Below are 19,448 nucleotides of genomic sequence, written 5' to 3'. Positions count from 1 at the left end.
AATTTATTATTATTTTTCAACACAGGGTTTTTCTGTGTAGCCTTGGTTGTTCTGGAACTCTCTGTAGACTTGGCTGGTCTCTAATTCAGAGATTCACTTGCCCCTGCTTCCCAAGTGAGTTCTGGGGTTAAAGGCATGCACCACCATTGCCTGATTATGATAATTTTTTTTAAATGTAGCTTTTACATTTGATGCTCTTCTAAAAAAAAACTTAGGGTTGCCTCTTAATAATTCAACTCCTCCCAAAACTACACAGAGAAACCCTGTCTTAAAAAACAAAAACAAAATAATACTGGAGAGATGGCTCAGCGGTTAAGAGGACTGACTGTTCTTCCAGAGGACCTGGTTTCTATTGCAGCCTCCACAGGCAGACACCATGTACATACAAGGTGCTCAGACAAAACAAGTGGCTCAGTAGTTAATTCAAGTACTTAGAAGGAAGCTGAAGCAGAAAAATGAGTTCCGGGACAGCTTACAATATCCATCTTCAAAAAAAAAAAAAAAAAAAAAAAAAAAAATTTGCTTTCTCAAGAGGCCTTTTCTTAAAACTAGCAGTAATTTCTTCCCCTTTTAGAGTTGTTTTCTGTGCCATTACCCTGAACTGAAGCACTCTTAACTTTATTTTTTTGAGTCAGGGAGTGTAGCTTTGGAGCCTGTTCTGGAACTCCATCTGTATAGACCAGGCTAGCCTGAACTTCAGAGATCTGCCTGCTTCTGCTTTCTGAGCACTGGGATTAAAGGTATGTGCTATCACCATCTGGCTTTCACTTTCTGAAATAAATGTACTTACTGATTTATGACCTATCTCCCCTTTAACTCTAAACTAAAAATTCTGTCAGAGGAGGACCAGGTCTGTCTACACTTCTCCACATGACTGGGAGTGTTTTGTGTGTGTTTTACTATATATATATTTAAATTTTATATTTATATTTTATACACACATACAGAATGTGCTGTTGGTGCTTTAGTAAAAACACTTGCTGGGTAATAAATCCAGATTAAAAATTTTTTTTGCCATGCTGTGCAGACTTCAACCTAAGACTTCCCACTGGGCTACTCTACAGTGCTTTGTGTGTGTTGTTCACAGGTCTATGTGTATGAGGTTGTTCAAGAGAAAAGAGGACAACTTCTGCTGTGATTCCTCAGAGCTGTCCCCTTATTTTCGTTGTTCATTTGTTTAACACAGGATTTCTCACTGGCCCAGAACTTGCCAAATAGGCTAGGCTGGTGAGCACCCATGTTTTAACATATGGTCTGGGGACGGAATTTAGGTCTTATGCTTGCAGGATAAGCTCTTCAACAACTCAAGCTATCATTTCAGCTTTTCCTTTTTGTCATTACAAATATGAGTAAAATGGGATTGCTAGCCCATTGTATAGTCTCAGAGAAATAGCTCACCCATAGGCATTGGATTTGTAAAGGACATCGCTGACATTGTTGAGCAGGTGGATTGCCTTTTTTCCAGTGGATTCTCTCCGGTTTCACAGCTAAAGGCACTTAAAACGAATCTGACATTAAGGAAATACTTACCCTGAAGACTAGTAGTATCAACCAGTACTCAAAAAGAGTTTCTGACCCTACGAGATGGCTCACATCATACCAGTCTTAGCTGGACGACCTAAATTCAATCCCCTGAACACAAAGAGCGATCTCCTGTTCTGTGACCTCCATGTGCGCCTCACTCCACCTCTTGCTAACACACAAGTGTAAAAACTTTTATTATTTTTTTAAAAAGTAGTCTCTGGAGTTGAACTCTTCTCACCAACTCCCCCTCACAATTCCATCCTACTGCATACAACCAGACACGGGACAGAGGTGATGATAATGTCCAATGTAAAGGAGAAAATACAAAGTAGTCACCTGTTTGGAACGCTGAAACCCCGTGTAACTTGCTTCATACAACTAGTCACCAGCTTGGAGCCCTGAAGACCCTCGGTTTGCTTTGACTCCTTTCACGCTCCTTTAATCAGGGTGTCTGTCATCTTTTCATAGCTGCCAGAGATAACCTCATTCCCTTCATTTGCTTCGCCTTGGGATCTCCACACCTACAGACAAACGAAGACCTCCTGGCCGTTTCCTCCCTCCCCGTCATCACCCCCGATTTTGCAGCCGGACACGTGTGAGCCGTGTGTACAGCACTGGCTCAGCCTTCCACTCACGCCACGCTCGCAGCAAGCCCCGCCCCCTCGATCCCGTTCCAACTCAGCCCCCACGAATCGCGCCCTCACCCCCACTTCTCGCGAGAAGTGAACACGCCTGGCCGGACGGGAGGAAAGTATCTGCTCCGCTGAGGGGGGAAAGGAGGAGCAGGAGGCAGATTGTAGGACCGAGCGCGGGCGGGCGGGAGGCGCCGGAGCTACCAGCGGGTGAGTCCTGTTAACATTAGCCGGTCCGTGGTCTGACAGGAGTCTCCCTTTCCACTCTGGCCAGTCCCAGCGTCCCGGGCCGGGGTCTCCCCTCCCAGTCTGTGTTGGACGGGGGCGCTGAGGCGGTGGCCGGGCCTGTCTGAGGAAGAGGGTGGGGCCTAGTGTAAAGACAACCAATAAGCGAGAAGGAAGCCACAATTGGCAGCCATGAGCGCTAATGGGAGATCGCCTTTACCTTGCGGAGTGCTGCCCTCTTCTCTTCTCCCGCCTCCTTCCTTTTGGAGGAAGGCGGGGCCAGAGGACTGAAGTGTGGGGAGAACTTGGGGTAAGTAGCCCCGGGGGGCACAGGGCGTGGCGAGGAAAAGGGGGTGTTGAATCCCGAGGGAAGCCAAGTCTAGTGGAAGTCTCATGGAAGGATCTTGGAATAGAAGGGAGAGGACTGCTGAACTTAGGTTGAAGTTCTCAAGGTTTCCCTAAAAGTGGGGTTAGTGCTTGGCATTGGAAAAAAGCAAAGGTAATGGGCAGTAGGTAGGTTTGGGTGACAAGGAGAGCCCCGCTCAGGTGAAAGCATGCCTTGTTTGGCTGAAAAGCACGTTGAGGTAGAGCATTGGAACCGAGGATCCTGGCGTTTCGATTGAACTCATAAGATTAAGCAGAGACGTGGTATCAGAAAGTCTGGATTTGGAGAGATTAAATGGATGAGTTTAGGAAGACAGTGTTGAGTTGCTAGAAGGCATCGCTTCGGTAATAGTGTGGAGTCTAGAGATAAGATACGGGGAATATTTGGAGAAGAGATAGCTGCTGACATATACAGGTCTCTTAAACTGGATCTTTAGTCAGAAGGCGGTCCGGGATATTGCTTAGTGTTTTTGGTGGATATGGCACCCAGACTGGTGACCAGCCAGCCAAAATGCTGGCATAAAGGTTGAGGAGAGGAAAAATAGTACATTGCTCTTATTTTCTTTTTTCCAGTATTCCCTTTCCAAGTTTCATTTCTTTCAAAACATAGGGATGTGGGCCTGTGATTTCAGCGGCCCAAGTTGGAGACCCGTAGGGACTTATATGTTGCTCTCAAATGCTTGTTATGTTCTCTTACAGAGGTGTTTACTACTCAGGCACCTCCTATCCAGATTCCCGTGTTACTACTTCCCTAACTTTGTTTTCTGCTTAGCAGATGGTGTTTTAATATCCCTCAGGGTTCATATGAAGTATAGATTTGTGGAGATGTGCAGAAAATTTTTTTCAGCAAACTCATTCGTTTACTATGTTTAAATTTTTTCAGTAGTATAATTTCTTTAGAACCTGTATAGATCTCTAAACACTAACAAAGTTTGTTTCCTTAAATGTGGCTTTTCCCTTTCATTCATTAAGAGTTATTTAATGGATGATTGAGCTTAGTCTTAATTATCTTGTATATGTTCTTATTTATTAGTTGGGATAGGGTCTCATGCAGCCCAGGTACACTGCAAACAGCAGTAACTGAGGTTGACCTTGAACTCCTGATCTCCTTTGTCCATCTTCCAAATGCTGGGATTATAGGTGTGTGCCACCATGTCCGGTGTATGTATTACTAGGGCCTGAACACTCAGGGTCTTATGATTGCTAGGTAAGCACTCTACAATCTAGGCTACATTCTTAGCGTGTGCGCGGGCCCGTGTGTGTGTGTGTGTGTGTGTGTGTGTGTGTGTGTGTGTGTTTTATGCAGCGTGCCATGTAGCCCATACTGTTTTTTAACTCATAACCTTGAATGTCTGATCCTTCTGTCTCCACCTCCCAAGTGTGGAAATTACAGGTATCACTGCCATGCCCAGTTTATCAGTTTATGTGGTGCTAGGGATTGAACCCAGAGCTTTGAGCATGCTAAGCAAGCCCTGCACCAACTGAGCTACATCCCCAATTCCCTCTTAATATTTTAAATGGTGTGAATGAAATAGACTCATAGTTTAGGAAATTGAGCATTTCCCTGTGCTTTCTTTGCATCCAGACTTAGAAACTAAAGAGCTGTCATAATGTTTTAAAGCAAGGGTTGAGGAACTCGAACACAATTTGTTTTTTGAACATGGGGGATGTAAAGCAAGTGGAAGCTATTGCGAAATTTACATGACTGTAAGAAAAGAAGCTAAAGAAAAGTTTGGCAGCTATTCGAAGTAGTATTACCAGTTTGTTCTTAATTCTGTACAGAAAAGGGACAGGACATTGCCCTTTGTTTAGTAATTGTATATCATTTTAATAATAAGCTAGACTCATATAGTTATCAATAACTTCTTTGCTAATGCACAGATTATATTCCTTCTGTCTGTCTGACCCCCCTCCATTTTTGGCATGTGCACGAAAGTGTGTGTGTGTGTGTGTGTGTGTGTGTGTGTGTGTGTGTGTTGGAGGGGTTGTGGTGGTGCTGGAGTTGAAAGTTTCACCTGGGCTTTGTACATGCTAGGCACATTGACACTGAGTTAAAACCCAGTCTCTTACTTTTGAGAATTGAAGTACTACTAATGAAGAAAACTCAGACCATGTGGTTTTGTGTTAACCTTTGTTTTTCAGCAGCCATTTGAGGCATTTTCCCTTGGCTAGAAATTGTCCCTACAAAAATATTGAGACTAATCAATTATTGACCCTTTAGTATAAACTACTGAATGGGGACTGAATTGGGTTCCAACTGGGAGCATTTGCTACTGTCAGAAGAATTTTCAGTTTTCTAGGCAGTAGTCTTCCCCTCCTCCCTCAAGAAAATCCAGTGAGAAAACAAAGTCCCTATTTTGTTCTTCCAATCTAGAATTTGTGATGGCTTTAAATTGAACACTCTTAAGTGCAAATTTTTTTCCCCTTCCTTGGGCAATGTTTTCACCTGGAAGGAAGATAGACATTAGGGCCTGGATATGTAAAGCAGTAGGTAGAATGCTTGATTAGCATGTATGAGCCCTGTTACTACATAAAATTGGACATGGTGGCGAACACATGTAATTCTATCACTGGAGAAGTGGAGGCAAGAGCCAAAATCGTTTGTGTCTACATGGCCCATATAAGTCTAGCTTAGGCAACAAAAATAAAAAAGAGAAAAGCAAAAGAAAAATAAGAAAAACTTGATAATAAATTGTTAAGTTATGGCTTAAATTTAAAGTCATACTAGTCAGCAAGATTATTTTCTTTTATTAATATTGAAGTGGGCAGGTATAGGTGAAGAGAAAATGAATTGTTGAATTTAAGTGGCTTTTATTTTTATTTTGCCAGGAAAGTTTGATAGAGGCAGAGGAAGTCACCAGTATTTTGAACTTTATAGTGGATTTAAGTTTTTTTAATTTATAGAATTTTAAAAATACTATTTGCTTACAAGAGCTAAAATATTACTGTTATTGTATTATGTCCTTTTTCCTCCCCCCCCCCCCAGGTTTCTCTGTGTAGCCCTAGCTGTCTTGGAACTTGCTGTGTAGATCACAAACTCACAGAGATATATATACCTGCCTCTGCCTCCTGAGTGCTGGGACTAAAGGCATGCTTCACCAACTCCTGGCTTTTTTTTTATAAATTTTTAAAAAATATTTATTTCTATGTCATGTGCATTGGTGTATGTCTGTGTGAGGGTGTTGGATCCTCCAGAACTGGAGTTACAATTGTGAGCTGCCATGTGGGTGCTTGGAATTGTACCTGGGTTCTCTGGAAGAACAGCCAGTGCTTTTAATTGCTGAGCCATCTCTCCAGCCCCAAGCAACAGTTTTTAAGATTTTCTGATAAATCCTTATTTTTAAATGTTGCCTTCTCTTTAGTAGACTTGTTTGGTAATGTATTCATATGTGAAAACTCATATTAAAAATTCTTAACAAGTGATCATGTTTTAATTTTTAGTGTGTATGTATGGTGCATGTGAGTGTGTATATGTGGTAGAAGTGTGTCCACAAAGGCCAGAGGAGAGCACTGGGTATTTGTTCTATCATTTACTTCTTTTAGCTAGGCTGAGTGGCCAGTGAGCTCCAGGAATCTGACTCAGGTTTTTTTTTTTTTTTTTTTTTTTGGTTTTGGTTTTTTGAGACAGGGTCTCTGTGTAACATTCCTGGCTGTCCTGGAACTTAACTTTGTAGACCAGGCTGGCCTCAAACTCAGAGATACATCTGCCTTTACCTCCTGAGTATTGGAAGTAAAGGAGTGTGCCACCACCCCATGGCCTCAGTCAGTATTCTTAGTCTAAGGTCTAATTGATTTCCTCTCTTCCCCAGTACTGGAAATTGAACCTTGCCTTAGACCTTTTTTTTAGATGTAAATGAAAACTTTACTTTTTTTTGTATCTATCATCCCACTGGTTATGATTTTTTAAAATAGCTTGATAATGTTTTAACTTCTTAGTCATTACTCGTGTGTGTGTGTGTGTTTGTGTGTGTGTGTATGTATGTATGTATGAGTGCATGAGTGCTCTGTCTGCATTTCCAGATTCTATTAAAGATGGTTGTGAACCACCATGTGTTTGCTGGGAATTGAACTCAGGACCTCTGGAAAAGCAGCCAGTGCTCTTAACCGCTGAGCCGTCTTACCAGACCCCACTACTCATATTTTTGTATTATTGATAAATTTGATAAACATGATGACTGTATTTTCAGTTTAGGTCATTGGTAAAATGTATTAGGATGGGGCTGTATTAGGTCATTCAACCTATCTTTTTTCTCTTCTTTCTTTTTTTCTCTCCTTCTCTTTCTCCTTTCCCTTTCTGACTGGAGAGTGAATCCAGAGCCTCAGGTATGGTAGGCAAGTGAGTTATATCTCCATGAAACCACTGAGTTAACATCCTACCCCATAATCATTAAATCCCATGAAATATCAAGAAGTGTTTTTTTGAAATTCAATTATCTTCTGTCTCAGACATCCTTGAATTCCTAGGCTAGTGACCATTGGATGGAGGCAGAGAATGAGAACATAAAGTTAGGTATTGTAATTACTGTTTACTTTTGTTTATTAGTTAGTTTTGATCTCTTTCTCCCCCTCCCCCCCCCCAGACAGGGCCTCACTCTGTAGTCCTGGCTGGCCTGGAACTCATAGAGATCCACCTGCCTTTGTGTACTGAGTGCTAGGTTAAAGGATTCTATATGCCACCATGCCTAACTTTAACTAATGTTTATAGATTACTGTATGACTTGCTGATAGATAATAAACAATCTATTCAGTTCTTTTTAGACTCTTCCTGGGAAATAGTACCTATCCCATCAGTCTACAGTTTCCTTATTCTATCTCCCTTGTGTCAGTTTCTTTTAGATTGTGTAATGACTGAAAGTGTTAATTATAGTAGCTTTTAAAATCCCACCCCTCCATCTTGTCATTAAATGTAACTCTTGAAGCAAAATTTCCCCAGACATTTTAAGTTAGAAATCAGAAAATTAAAAACTCTTGTCTGTGGAACAGTTAGTTTTGCAGCTTCCCCATAATTTTAACATTTCTAGTTTAGACCTCTTGTTATCTTTTGTTTGGAATATAAACTAACTAAGCTATGAACACAAGCATACATAGTTTCCATTTACAGTTAAAGTTTCAAGGTGTGATAGTCCCCATTCAAGAGGAGAAATGGTACTACACAGCAGCTAGGTCATCAGAGGCTATCTAGAGAATAAAGTCTTTATATTGGCAGCTAACAACTTTACTGTGTGTTAATTTTAGACTTGACAGTTGAATTTATGTTTGAGCAATTTTAGTTGATGAATACATCTTTAACGTACCTTCCTCTTTTGGGGTTTTAGTTTTCACTTTCATTATGTAAAATTATAAATTGTACTGGGAATTAGTTCAGTAGATAGAGTGCTTACCTAGCATGCAGGAATTGATGAGTTAAATTCCCCACGCCTATGAGCCTAACACTCAAGATAGTGGCAGAAGATATGAAATTTAAGGTTACCCTAATCTACATATTAAGTTCCAGGCCAGCCTGGGCTATATAAGATCTTTTCTTTAAAAAAAAAAAAAAAAAATGTGAACTGAAATGTTGTGCTAATTAAAGAAGCATGCCACAAGGAATAGGAACATTTTCAGAAAGTATGCTTCCCTGTTAATTTTTTTGGGTACAGTTAGTTCTGGATTCTTCTGGAAAGCATGGTAATCTTCATCACCCCTCAGAAAATGAAATTGACATGGTTCTGCTGATCCAGTGGGAGTGGATTAAAAAAAAAAAGGAAAGAAACCTAAATAATAAGGAATAATCATGTCTTGAACTAAAAGCAAAACAAAATCCAACAACAAAGATTTTGCATTGGATCATTTCATGTCTTAAAAATATTTCATCATGATATTTTCTTTTTAAGTATTACCCTGGCAGACATTTTTGTTTTGAAAGGATGTTTGGTGGTTTTATTTTCCTGTTAAATCATAGCTTTTTGTTTCTTTACCTTACTTGTTCTTTTATTTACAAACTTGTTTTTTTTTTTTTGTTTTGTGTGTGTGTGTGTGTGTGTGTGTGCACACTGATTGCCTGTGTTTATGATGAAGCAAAAATTAGTTCAGTTTTTGAAAGTAAAACATTTGCTATCTTGCTTCGTTGGAGAGGGATATGATGAATGTTATAAATTGAAGAAGGTTAGCCATGGGGTGGTGGTGCATGCCTTTGATCCCAGCACTGAGAAGGCAGAGGCAGGTGGATCTCTGTGAGTTCAAGGCCAGCTACACAGAGAAACCCTGTCTCTAAAAACCAAAAAAAAAAAAATTTTTTTTTTTTAATTGAAAAAGGTTGTTTGGAGCGGGTTGTACCTCAGTTAATGGAATGCTTGCATGTATTCATGAAGCCCTGATTCCATCCTTAGCACTGCTAGGTACACATGCCTGTAATCCCTGAATTTGAGAGGTTGGCAGGAGATCAAGGTCATCCTTGGAGACCCTAGGTCAAAACAATACAGAATTGCTATATGAGAAGATAAACATTTTATTCTTAAAACTTTGTAAGCTGGGGCTAGAAAGATGGCTCAGTGGTTCAGAGCACTGACTGTTCTTGCAGAGAACCCAGGTTCAGTTCCCAGCACCCACATGGTGGCTCATATGCAAATATAACTCCAGTTTCAGGGTATCCAATCAGCCCTTCTGGACAAGTGGTATACAAGCATACATGCAAAGCATACATACACTAAATAGAACTTTTAAAACATATACATAAAAATAAATCTTTTTAAAAAACCCTCTATGTCTGGGACTGGTGGCACATACCTTTAATCTTAGCACTTGGGAGGCAGAGACAGGTAAATCTCTATCAGTTTGAAGCTAGCCTGGTCTACAGTATGAATTCCAGAACAGTCAGGGCTATACAGATAAACCCTGTCTCTAAAAGCCAAAAAGAAAAGAAAAGAAAACAAACAAACAAAACCTCTACAAAACAACCCCTATATAAAGCAACCCAAAAACTTACCTTTTTTTTCTTTTTTTTTTTTTTTGTTTTTTGTTTTTCAAGCCAGGGTTTCTCTGTGTAGCCTTGGCTGTCCTGGAACTCACTCTGTAGACTAGACTGGCCTCAAACTCACAGAGATCCATCTGCCTGCCTTTGTCTCCTGAGTGCTGGGATTAAAGGCATTTGCTACCATGGCACAGCTGTTTTTTATTTTGTTTCTAAATCATAAGAATTTGCCTGGCTTTGGTGGTGTACACCTTTAGTCCCAGTACTTGGGAGGCAGAGACAGGCAGATCTCTGTGAGTTTGATGCCAGCCTAACCTACAGAGCTAGTTCCAGGACAGGCTCCAAAGCAATACAGAGAAACCTTGTCTTCAAAAACAAAACAAAACAAAAAAAAGAATTTAAAATTGGTTTTTAAAGATCAACGTTTTGAACCTGACACAGTGGTCCATGCCTGTAATTCCAGCTACTTGGGTGGCTGATGCTTCAAGAGGAATGCAAGCAAGTTCAAGACTAGTCTAGAAAATACAGCAAAACCCAGTCTAGAAAGGGGAATGGAGGGGGGCATTAGCTTAATTGGTAGAGTGATAGTTTATCATGCTTACAGCCCTGGATTAGGTCTCTAACACAGAGTGGTAGTGATGCCTATAATATTAGTACTTGGGTGGTTGAGGCAGGAAAATTAAAGTTTGAGGCCACCCTGGGTTTATGTAATGAACTTGAGGCCAGCATGGGATACTTGAGACCTTGTCACAAACAGATGAACTAATAAATAACTAAAAAGGGAAAAAAAAAAAAAAAGAATCTGTGTTGATCATTTTTTGTTTTAGGGAATCATACTTCCCTAAATGGGCAACAAAACAAATTTTACTTATTATTTATTGAAACAGGATCATGTTGTGGAGTGAGCTCAAGCTAGTGTGGAACCTCCTGTGTAGGTTCCAGGCTAGCCTCTAAAGTTGGGATCCTTCTGCTTTTGTCTTCCTAGTGCTGGGGTTAGTCATGTGCCACCATACCTGGACAGGACAAAGTTTCTGCATAGTTTTTATTTGTGTTTTGTCTGTATATGTGGTATATGTTTGTGTTCTTGTGTTTGCATATATGCATGTGGAGGTCAAAAGTTATTGTCCTTTATTGCCCTCCAGTTACCCCTCCCCCATGTTCCCAGAACTGTGGTTACAGACATGTAGTACCTCATCCTGTTTTTATATGAGTGCTGGAGACCTACACTCAGGTTCATGTTTGCCTAGTTCAGTTTACCAACTGTGCCATCTTCCCAGCCTGTTTGTGTTTTTGAGATAGGTTTCACTATGTAGCCCAGTCTTGTACTGAACTCATGTCTCCCCCACCTCTTAGGATTATAGGCTTGTGCCATCACACCTGGCTTTGTATTTTCTTTTTAACAGTTTATGAGTTTCCAGGAATAATTCTACCTCTAAATGCACATTGAGAGAACTAGAGGTATAGCTAAACAGTGAGCACTTGCTGAGTACGATTGAGACCTTTGATTTGTTTTTAAAGATAAAGTTTCAAAACTTAAAAAAACTAAAAAACCTTGAGTCGGATCATTGACTTTTATAAACCTGCTTCCAGATCAGCTATAAGCAGTGGCCATGAATTACATAACTTCTGATTCAGCTTGGTCTTAGTGGCATCTCTTTTTTTTTTTTTGTCATCTGCTACAAAACTGTTTGGTACACTTAGCTGGCTGTCATTAAACCTGTCCCTACATGTCTGAAAGCCAAATGTAGACATTAACTTATATATTCTGTAGGTTATTCTGTCTTGTTACTGCACTATTCTTGTGTTTTTTAAAATTACATTTTAAATTATGTAGTGTGTATGTGCTATGCACAGTGTGGAGATCAAAAGACAACTTGGGGCAATTGGTTTTCTCCTTCCACTATGTGGGTCCTAGGGATTAAACTCAGATTGTCAGGCTTGGTGACAAGTACAGTTTCCTGCTGAGCTATCTTGGGGAACTTTTGTATTTCTTATGGCAGTGTATCTGCAGCTTTTTTTGTCCTAGTACAAAGCTCTTTACCTGGACATGGTGGTACATGCCTGTAATGGGAGATTGAGGCAAGAGAGGCATTAAGAGCTAAAGACTGGCAGTGGTGGTCCATGCCTTAAATCCTAGAGGCAGGTGGATCTTCAGGTTCAAGGCTAGCCTAGTCTACATAGTGAGTTCCAGGACAGTGAGTGCTACACGGAGAAACCCTGTCTTGAAGAACAAAAAAAAAAAGGAAGCTGAAAGCGTGTAAGTTTCAGTCTATCATGGGCTACAGAGTAAGACCTTGTCTCAGTCACATCCCACCCCTGTATCCACCCCCTCCCCACAAAAAAAAAGAGTTACTGAGGATTTAATATCTACTGATATTTATCTTATTAGAGATTAAAATATAATTCTTAACAATAATAGCAAAATCATTATACTACAACAAAAATAATTGTTATTTGTATTGCCAGGGGAAAAAAATAAGGCTGGAGATGAAACTCTCAGTAAAGTGCTTGCCTAGCATGTACTAGGCCCTAGGTTAGTTCTATAGCACTGCATAAACCAAGTTGGTGGCATGTACCTGTAATCTGTGTTGGGGATGTATCAACCTGGGCCAGAGACTCTCTCAAAAAGGGTGGGCATGGTATCATCTTTAATTCCAGCACTTGGAAGGCAGAGGAAGGTGGATCTCTGTGACTTCAAGGCTAGCCTGGTTTACACAGCGAATTCCAGGTCATCCAGGGTTACAAATACCCTGTTTCCAGAAAGCAGGGGGTGGAGGGTGAGGCAAAAGATGATTCAATGATTAGACTGGTAAAGGTGCCTACCATAGAAACTTGATGACTTTAGTTTGATTCCTAGCACCCACATGGTCCTCCAGCCTCCACATGCATACTGCAGCATATCCATACATCATACACCCATACACAAAAAAAAATATGAGAGAAGTTTCAAATTGCTTTAATATCTGGCTTCACAGAACACATCTGGTTTCTCATACTTGCTTCTGTATTCAGACTGTTAAGATATGTTGTTTTGCTTTAAGTATATGAAGAACAAGATCACACATGTGTGTAACAGAAAAAGGATTGTTTTTAGGTAGTTGTAGCTTTGATATGCTGCCAAATTCTAGAAAATGATTTCATACATGTCTTAAAAGCTATAGTGTTTGAGCTGGGCATTAGTCCCAGCATTTGGGAGGCAGAGGCAAGAGGATCTCTGTGAATTCCAGGCCAGCCTGGTCTACAGAGCTAGTTCCAGGACAGGCTCCAAAGCAATACAGAGAAACTCTGTCTTGAAAAACAAAAAAAAAAAAAAAAAAAAAAAGGTATAGTGTGTGACCCGAAGCCACTTCTGTGAACTTCTAATACTGTTACATTGAAATGTGTTGGTCTGTCTTGCTCTTTAAGTAGATCTTTTACTTGTAAGTGACTTTTACCCTGCCATGAGCTCTCTAAAAGGATCTTGGAGATTCCTAAGTGTCTCTGGAACCACTTGAAGAACTATTGCCTTACAGACTTGAGAATGCAGCTGCTTTCCAAATGGAAGAGTTAGAAGCTTTTCAGCTTGTTTAATGATTCTCAAATGGTGGTCATCAGAATTTCCCAATTTTTATTTATTTTTTTATTCCAATTAATTATTTTTTTAGGTAGTCCCAGCCATCCTCAAGTCCCCATATGTATTTGAAGACGAACTTGAACTTTATGTTCCTCTTGTCTCCAACTCTCAGGGCTATGCCACTACATGTTTGTGGTTTTATGAGGATCGAACCTAGGGCTTTTGGTATGCTGGGCAAGCACTTTGCCAATTGACCATCCCTGTTGCAATTTATTTTTTAATAAGCTAGGGCCCATCCTAGTTAGGCCTCATTAGCCACATTGAAGTCATACACAATTTTATTTTAATTTGTATGTTCTTGGTGATTGAATCTAGCACCTTAGAAATGCTAGGCAAGTACTCTGCAACTGAGTCACATTTCTCAGTAGTACTCCTCATTCTCTCTCTGTGTGTACATAAGACAGACAGACAGACTCACTTTGGTTTTGTTTTTTAAGTTATATTTTTTTATGATGCTGTGTATGTACATGCGTGCACTACAGTGTATTTACGAAAGTCAGTGAACTACTTTGGGAAGTTGGTTCTCTCCAATATGAGTTCTAGGAATTGAACTCAGGTTCTCAAACTTACTCTCTGTTTTAGTCTAATTTCTGTTCTGTGATAGATACTACAGCACCTTAGGAGAAGATAACACAGTTATTCATTGAGGTAAGTCAAGGCAGGAACTTGAAGGTAGGCCTGTTTGCTATTTCACACAGCGTTATCTCTAACCAAGCAACTTCACAGCCAAAGAAGTGTATCAGAAACTGTGGAGAACCCTGCTTGCTAGCTGGCTTGCAGGCCAGCTTGTACTCAACTAATTTTCTTATATAGTTCAGGACTACTGGCCTAGGGATGATACTTACCACAGTGGGCTATTCAATTAACAGTTAAGATAACCCTGACCCCAGATAATACCCAAAGGCCATTCTGACCTAGGCAATTAATTCCTCAGGTAAGGCTGTTCTCTTAAATTATTCTAGGCTGTGTCCAGTTCACAGTTAAAACTAACCAGATTACCTGGCAAATGTTTTTGCCCACAGAAGCATCTAATGGCCCCCCAAGCCTTACTTTGTAATTCAGACTGGCCTCAAACTTGTAATTCTCCTGCCTCAGGTTCCCTCCTAGATGTTGAAATTACTGTGTAAGTTCTTGGGCCTCAGTGCTAAGAACAATCTAGGAGTCCTAGGAATCTATATTTCTTCACAAAGTACCCAAGTGATTCTGCAATGCTTAAAAACTATTGTGTTACTTTAACTTTATTTATTTAGTTATTTTCAGATTTATTTTATGTGTATGAGTATTTTCTCTGCATATGCATTATGTGCATGTCTAGTGCTCATGGGGTTCAGAAAATGGTGTCAGATCCTCTGGCACTAGAGTCACAGGTGGTGCTATAAGCCACCATGTGTGTGCTGGGAACTGAGCCTGGGACCTCTGCAAGAGCAACAAATGCTCTTAACTGCTGAGCCATAGTATAGCACTCTTAACCGTACAGAACAAACATGTAATTTAAAAAATTTGGAAATTCAAACAAAAGTTAAAATACTTAGATACATTATAAATGACTTAGTAATTATTTTTATAGCTCTTCTACAAGCATAAATTTGTTTCAAACTTTAAAAGAAAATATAAATTTATAAATATAAAAACTTGAGGGTGGAGAGATGGCTCAGTGGTTAACAGCATTTGCTGCTCTTTCTGAAGGTGAAGTGTTGATTTCCATCAACCGATATGGTAGTCATGACTTTCTGTAACTCCACTTCCAGAGGATCCAGTGTCCTCTTCTGAATTCCACAAGAAGTAAGCAAGTATGTGATATACTCACCACAATACATCCATACATATAAAAAAAAAATTGTTTGTGATTTAACAATATAACTTAAAATATGTTAATAGAAGCTGTATGGGGTATTGGAAAATTATGAAATTAAACATTTATATGAAATAAACATATTTTAAAGTAAAAAAATGACTTAGTATTTATGTATTATTAATTAACATATAAATTCTGGTATTCTCCCTAGTTAAAATATGTAGTTTAACCATGTATTTTGGGATTAGGGGATAAAGGCCGGATAATAAATATGGTAGACTTTGTGGCATGAGGTCTGTGTTATACTTACTCAACTCTGCCATTCTAACACAAAAGTAGACTTGGATGATATGTTGATGATTAAGCACAGATATGTTCTAATTTGTGGGAGGGATTTCTGGAGCATTATGTAGACTGGGCAATTTTATACACTAAGATATGTCCCCAGCTCTATAGCTTTTTTATAGACACTAAATTTGAATTGCATATAAATTTCATGTATCATAAAATAGTTTTTCTGATTTTTCAACCATTTAAAAATTACTTTTGACTTATAGACCATACAAAGGTAGGTCCATGAGCTGAAGTTTCTTGGTATTTAATATATGCTATAGCTAGATTTTGAATTTTAAAATAGTTACAAGAAAATATTATGCTTAATTTTAAAATAGAACATTATAGTATCTATTTCCTTATTCATAATTTTGATTTTTACTTAAATACTTTTATCAACTGAGATTTGAATATATTAAAGAAAATTCCAGAAACAATTCATTAATTTTAAATCACATGCTTTATTAATAGTGTGAGGAAGTCTATGTCTGTCCTACTCCATCTTGTTTAGGTACTTGGGATGTGAATTATCCCATTTGTTATCCAGTCCTCAAACTTATATTGTATGCTGTTAGTCAGTAGCCTTAAATATTGTATTGTATTTACATTGGCATATGGCAATGTAAATGTAAATATAAAGCCTTATTTTACTTAATAATAATCTTAAACTACAAGAAGTTTGAAAAAGATGTGCCAGGACATTATCAACTGACAAGTGGGCAGAGGCTGAGGATGAAGCTCAGTTGATAGTGTGTTCTTGTTTCCATCCCCAACACCACATAAAAGTATTCAGAAGGTAAAAATGGGAGGATGAGGAAGTTCAGGGTTATCTTTAGCTACATAGCAAGTTTGAGGCCAGCCTGGGATACTTGAGATCTTGTCTCAAAACAAAAACAAAGGTTGGGTGTGGTGGTGCACTCCTTTGACCTTTAATCCACAGCACTCAGAAGAAGGAGTCAGGAAGATATGAGTTCAAGACCAGGCTGATTTACATAATGAGTTCCAGGCAAGCCAAGATAGTAGTAAGACCCTGTCTTAAAAGAATGACTACCACTAGGCAGTGGTAACACACACTGGGTGGTGGTAGTACACACCTGTAATCCCTGCACTTGGGAGGCAGAAGCAGGAGGATCTCTGAGTTCAAGGCCAGCCTGGTCTACGTGGAGTGAGTTTCAGGACAGCCATGGCTACACAGAGAAACTCTGTCTCAAAAAACTAAAACCACAACCACTACTACCACTGGACATCCTCACCCCATATGCCAAAAAATGAAACCCAATAAAAACATGGAAGGAGAGGCCACCTCTGGTCTTCTGGCTATGCTGCAGAACATACAGAAAAACCATTGCATGCAACAGTTAGTGCTGTTATAGTTGAGGGTCCTCCACTATGTGTCTTGGAATCTTTTCCTATAAAGGAGAACTGTTGTATTTAATTTCCTTAATACTTCAAGGCTGTTTGGTGGTAGTTATTTTTATCCTAGCACTTGGTAAGGCTGAGGCAAGAGGAGCAAGAGTTTGAGCTGGGCCTAGGCTTCAGAGTAAGTCTAGACCAGCTTGGCCTACACAGTGATATCCTGTCACAGAAAAAAAAAAAAAAAAAAAGAAAGAAAGAAAGAAAGAAAGAAAGAAAGAAAGAAAGAAAGAAAGAAAAAGAAAAGGAAGAAGAAGAAAAGAAAGGAAATGGAGAAAAAGAAAAAAATCAAGAACTTGTCCTCAAATTCATTATTCTGAATATTCACTTTGTATACCAAGCACATAAGAAGCCCCTATTAGGTGCTAAATTGTTGAAATACACAATTCAATTTAAGTAAGTAGTTGTATAACATACAAGTTTCATATAACTTTCAGAAGGTACAAAATTTTTTGTTATTTTTGTTTGGAGTCTGTGAGAACAAATATCTAGAATTCTTACTAGCCTCAACATTTTTGTTCCTTATTTGCTAATTTTTTATAACTCTCTGCTCCCCCCCCCAAAAAAAGCCTTTTAGCAAAGAATTTCATAAACCCCTGATACAGGAAGGATGTAGGGGTGCAAGCCTGTAATCCCAGTGTTGGAGGGGGAGGCAGAGACAGGACAGATTGCAAATTTGGGGCCAAATGGGGAGACCCAGCTCTCTACAGACCCTATCTCAAACAAATACAAGACTGGGTAGATTGCTCATTTGGTAAAGTACTTTCTGTGTAAGCTTGAGGACTTGAGTTTGCATCCCCAGAAACTGTGTAAAAAGTCAGGTGAGGTAGCACACATCTGGGTGGGGGGTTGGTGAGGACACAGGAAACTGGCAGATCCCTGGTGCTCACTGACACTGAAGTCTGGCTTCCACATGTATACACAGGCACCCCACATGAGGATATACATACACAATTCCCATACACATATGTACATACAAGTGTAAAACTTTGATATGAAGCACTATGACTAATTTGTTTAAGATTGTAGTAGTGGTTTTACATTGTCCTACTAGTGAGATAATCTGTGGTGAGCCATGGAATTCAATGGAAAATTAACCCAGAATTAATAAGCTGAATTTCAATTCCCAAATAATCTACTGCCTGGTAAAACTTGTGTCTACTTTGTTTTTAGAGGTTCACATATCCTGTATTATAATTTCACAGTTTATATATATTTATTGGAATCTTTTCCTTAGGTGGTTTTCTAGATAGTTACCATGCAGACCCAGATCATTAGTGAGTGTCCTTTTGGAGGATAAATTGTTAAGACTGCAGCTGGAAAGATGGTTCAGTGGGTAGAGATACTTGTCACCACGCCTAATAATCTTCCACATGGAAGAAGGAGAACCTAATCCCAAAGGTTGCCCTCTAACCACCACACATGCATTATGGCGTATGTATGTAATTTTAAAAAGACTGTTGAGATTGGTTGTTGGTGTTTGTAAGCTAAATTCTCTATTGTCTGAAATGTAGTATACTGTTGTGTTTTTTTTTTCCTCAGAGAACTGTTTGCATATATACTTTTTTGTATTAATGTCATAAAGGAATGGAGGTACAGAGTTGGAGCCTGTTTTAAAATTTCCAGCTTGTTTTAAACTAACCAAATGGTGCTCAGTACCTGCTAGGCTTAGTTTTAGCTCCCTTCATTTCCTTAGAGATGCGTGTTAGGGACAGTTTCTAATAATTTCTAATTTGTAATTACTAAAAGTAATATTTCTTGCCAGGGATTCTGAAATGGGTAATAAGGGGAAGAGCTTCCTGGAACTGCTTGGTTGTTTTCTATATGAAACTGGTAGTATATAATTTTAGACTTTTTTTTCATGGTCCTTTTTGAACTTATATTCCCAGTCGATACTGATGCTTTATAGAACTGTATATGACTCTTTACTCTTCAGTGCTTTAGAATAGTTTAAAAGGTAATAGGCTTTTTTTTTTCTTTTTTAACTCAAAGACATGCTGCTTATTCAGTCAAATCAGCATTTTTAAATTTAGATTACATTATATATTTTAATTTTATTTCAGTTATCATTATAATGTGTATGATAAGTGTTGAGGGTCACATGTGCTCTGGTATACATGTGGAGGTCTGAGAACAACTCTATGAAGTTGGTTTTCTCCTTCCACTTTTACATGGGTTCCAGGATTCAAACTCAAGTTCCAGGCTTGTATGGCAAGCACTTTACCTGATAGCCCATTTTTAATTTATTAAAAGCAATTTCTGATCATTATAGACTTGAGAATACTAATAGTACCAAGAAGAAAGTAATCTAGAGTACAGTTATCTTAGACTGATCATTTTGTGTTTTTTTTTTTTTTTTTTTTGTGGAGGCATTTTTCAAGACAGGGTTTCTCTGTATTGCTTTGGAGTCTGTCCTGAAACTAGCTTTGTAAACCAGGCTGGCCTCGAACTCACAAAGATCTGCCTGCTTCTGCCTCCCAAGTGCTGGGACTAAAGGCGTGTGCCACCAATGCCCTGTTCCTTCATCTATTTTTTTTTTTTAAAGAATTATTTATTTTATGTGTATGAGTGTTTTCCCTA

General features: G+C 39.1%; 1 protein-coding gene across 2 annotated transcripts in view; it reads left to right on the top strand.

The window, feature by feature from the left end:
• Positions 1 to 2,245: 2,245 nt before the first annotated feature.
• Positions 2,246 to 19,448, top strand: part of LOC127226149 (cyclic AMP-dependent transcription factor ATF-7) — an 86,726-nt gene continuing 69,523 nt past the window's right edge. The window contains exon 1 of one of the 2 annotated variants that reach the window (XM_051190032.1): positions 2,246 to 2,366. The gene's annotated coding sequence lies outside the window, so the exon portion shown is untranslated. The other variant, XM_051190031.1, reaches the window with a different exon arrangement.

The sequence above is a fragment of the Phodopus roborovskii genome, unplaced genomic scaffold, assembly GCF_943737965.1.
Source record: "Phodopus roborovskii unplaced genomic scaffold, PHOROB, whole genome shotgun sequence".
Lineage (NCBI taxonomy): Eukaryota > Metazoa > Chordata > Mammalia > Rodentia > Cricetidae > Phodopus > Phodopus roborovskii.
Note: the sequence above shows the minus strand (reverse complement) of the source record. Positions and strands in the feature narration are given on the sequence as shown.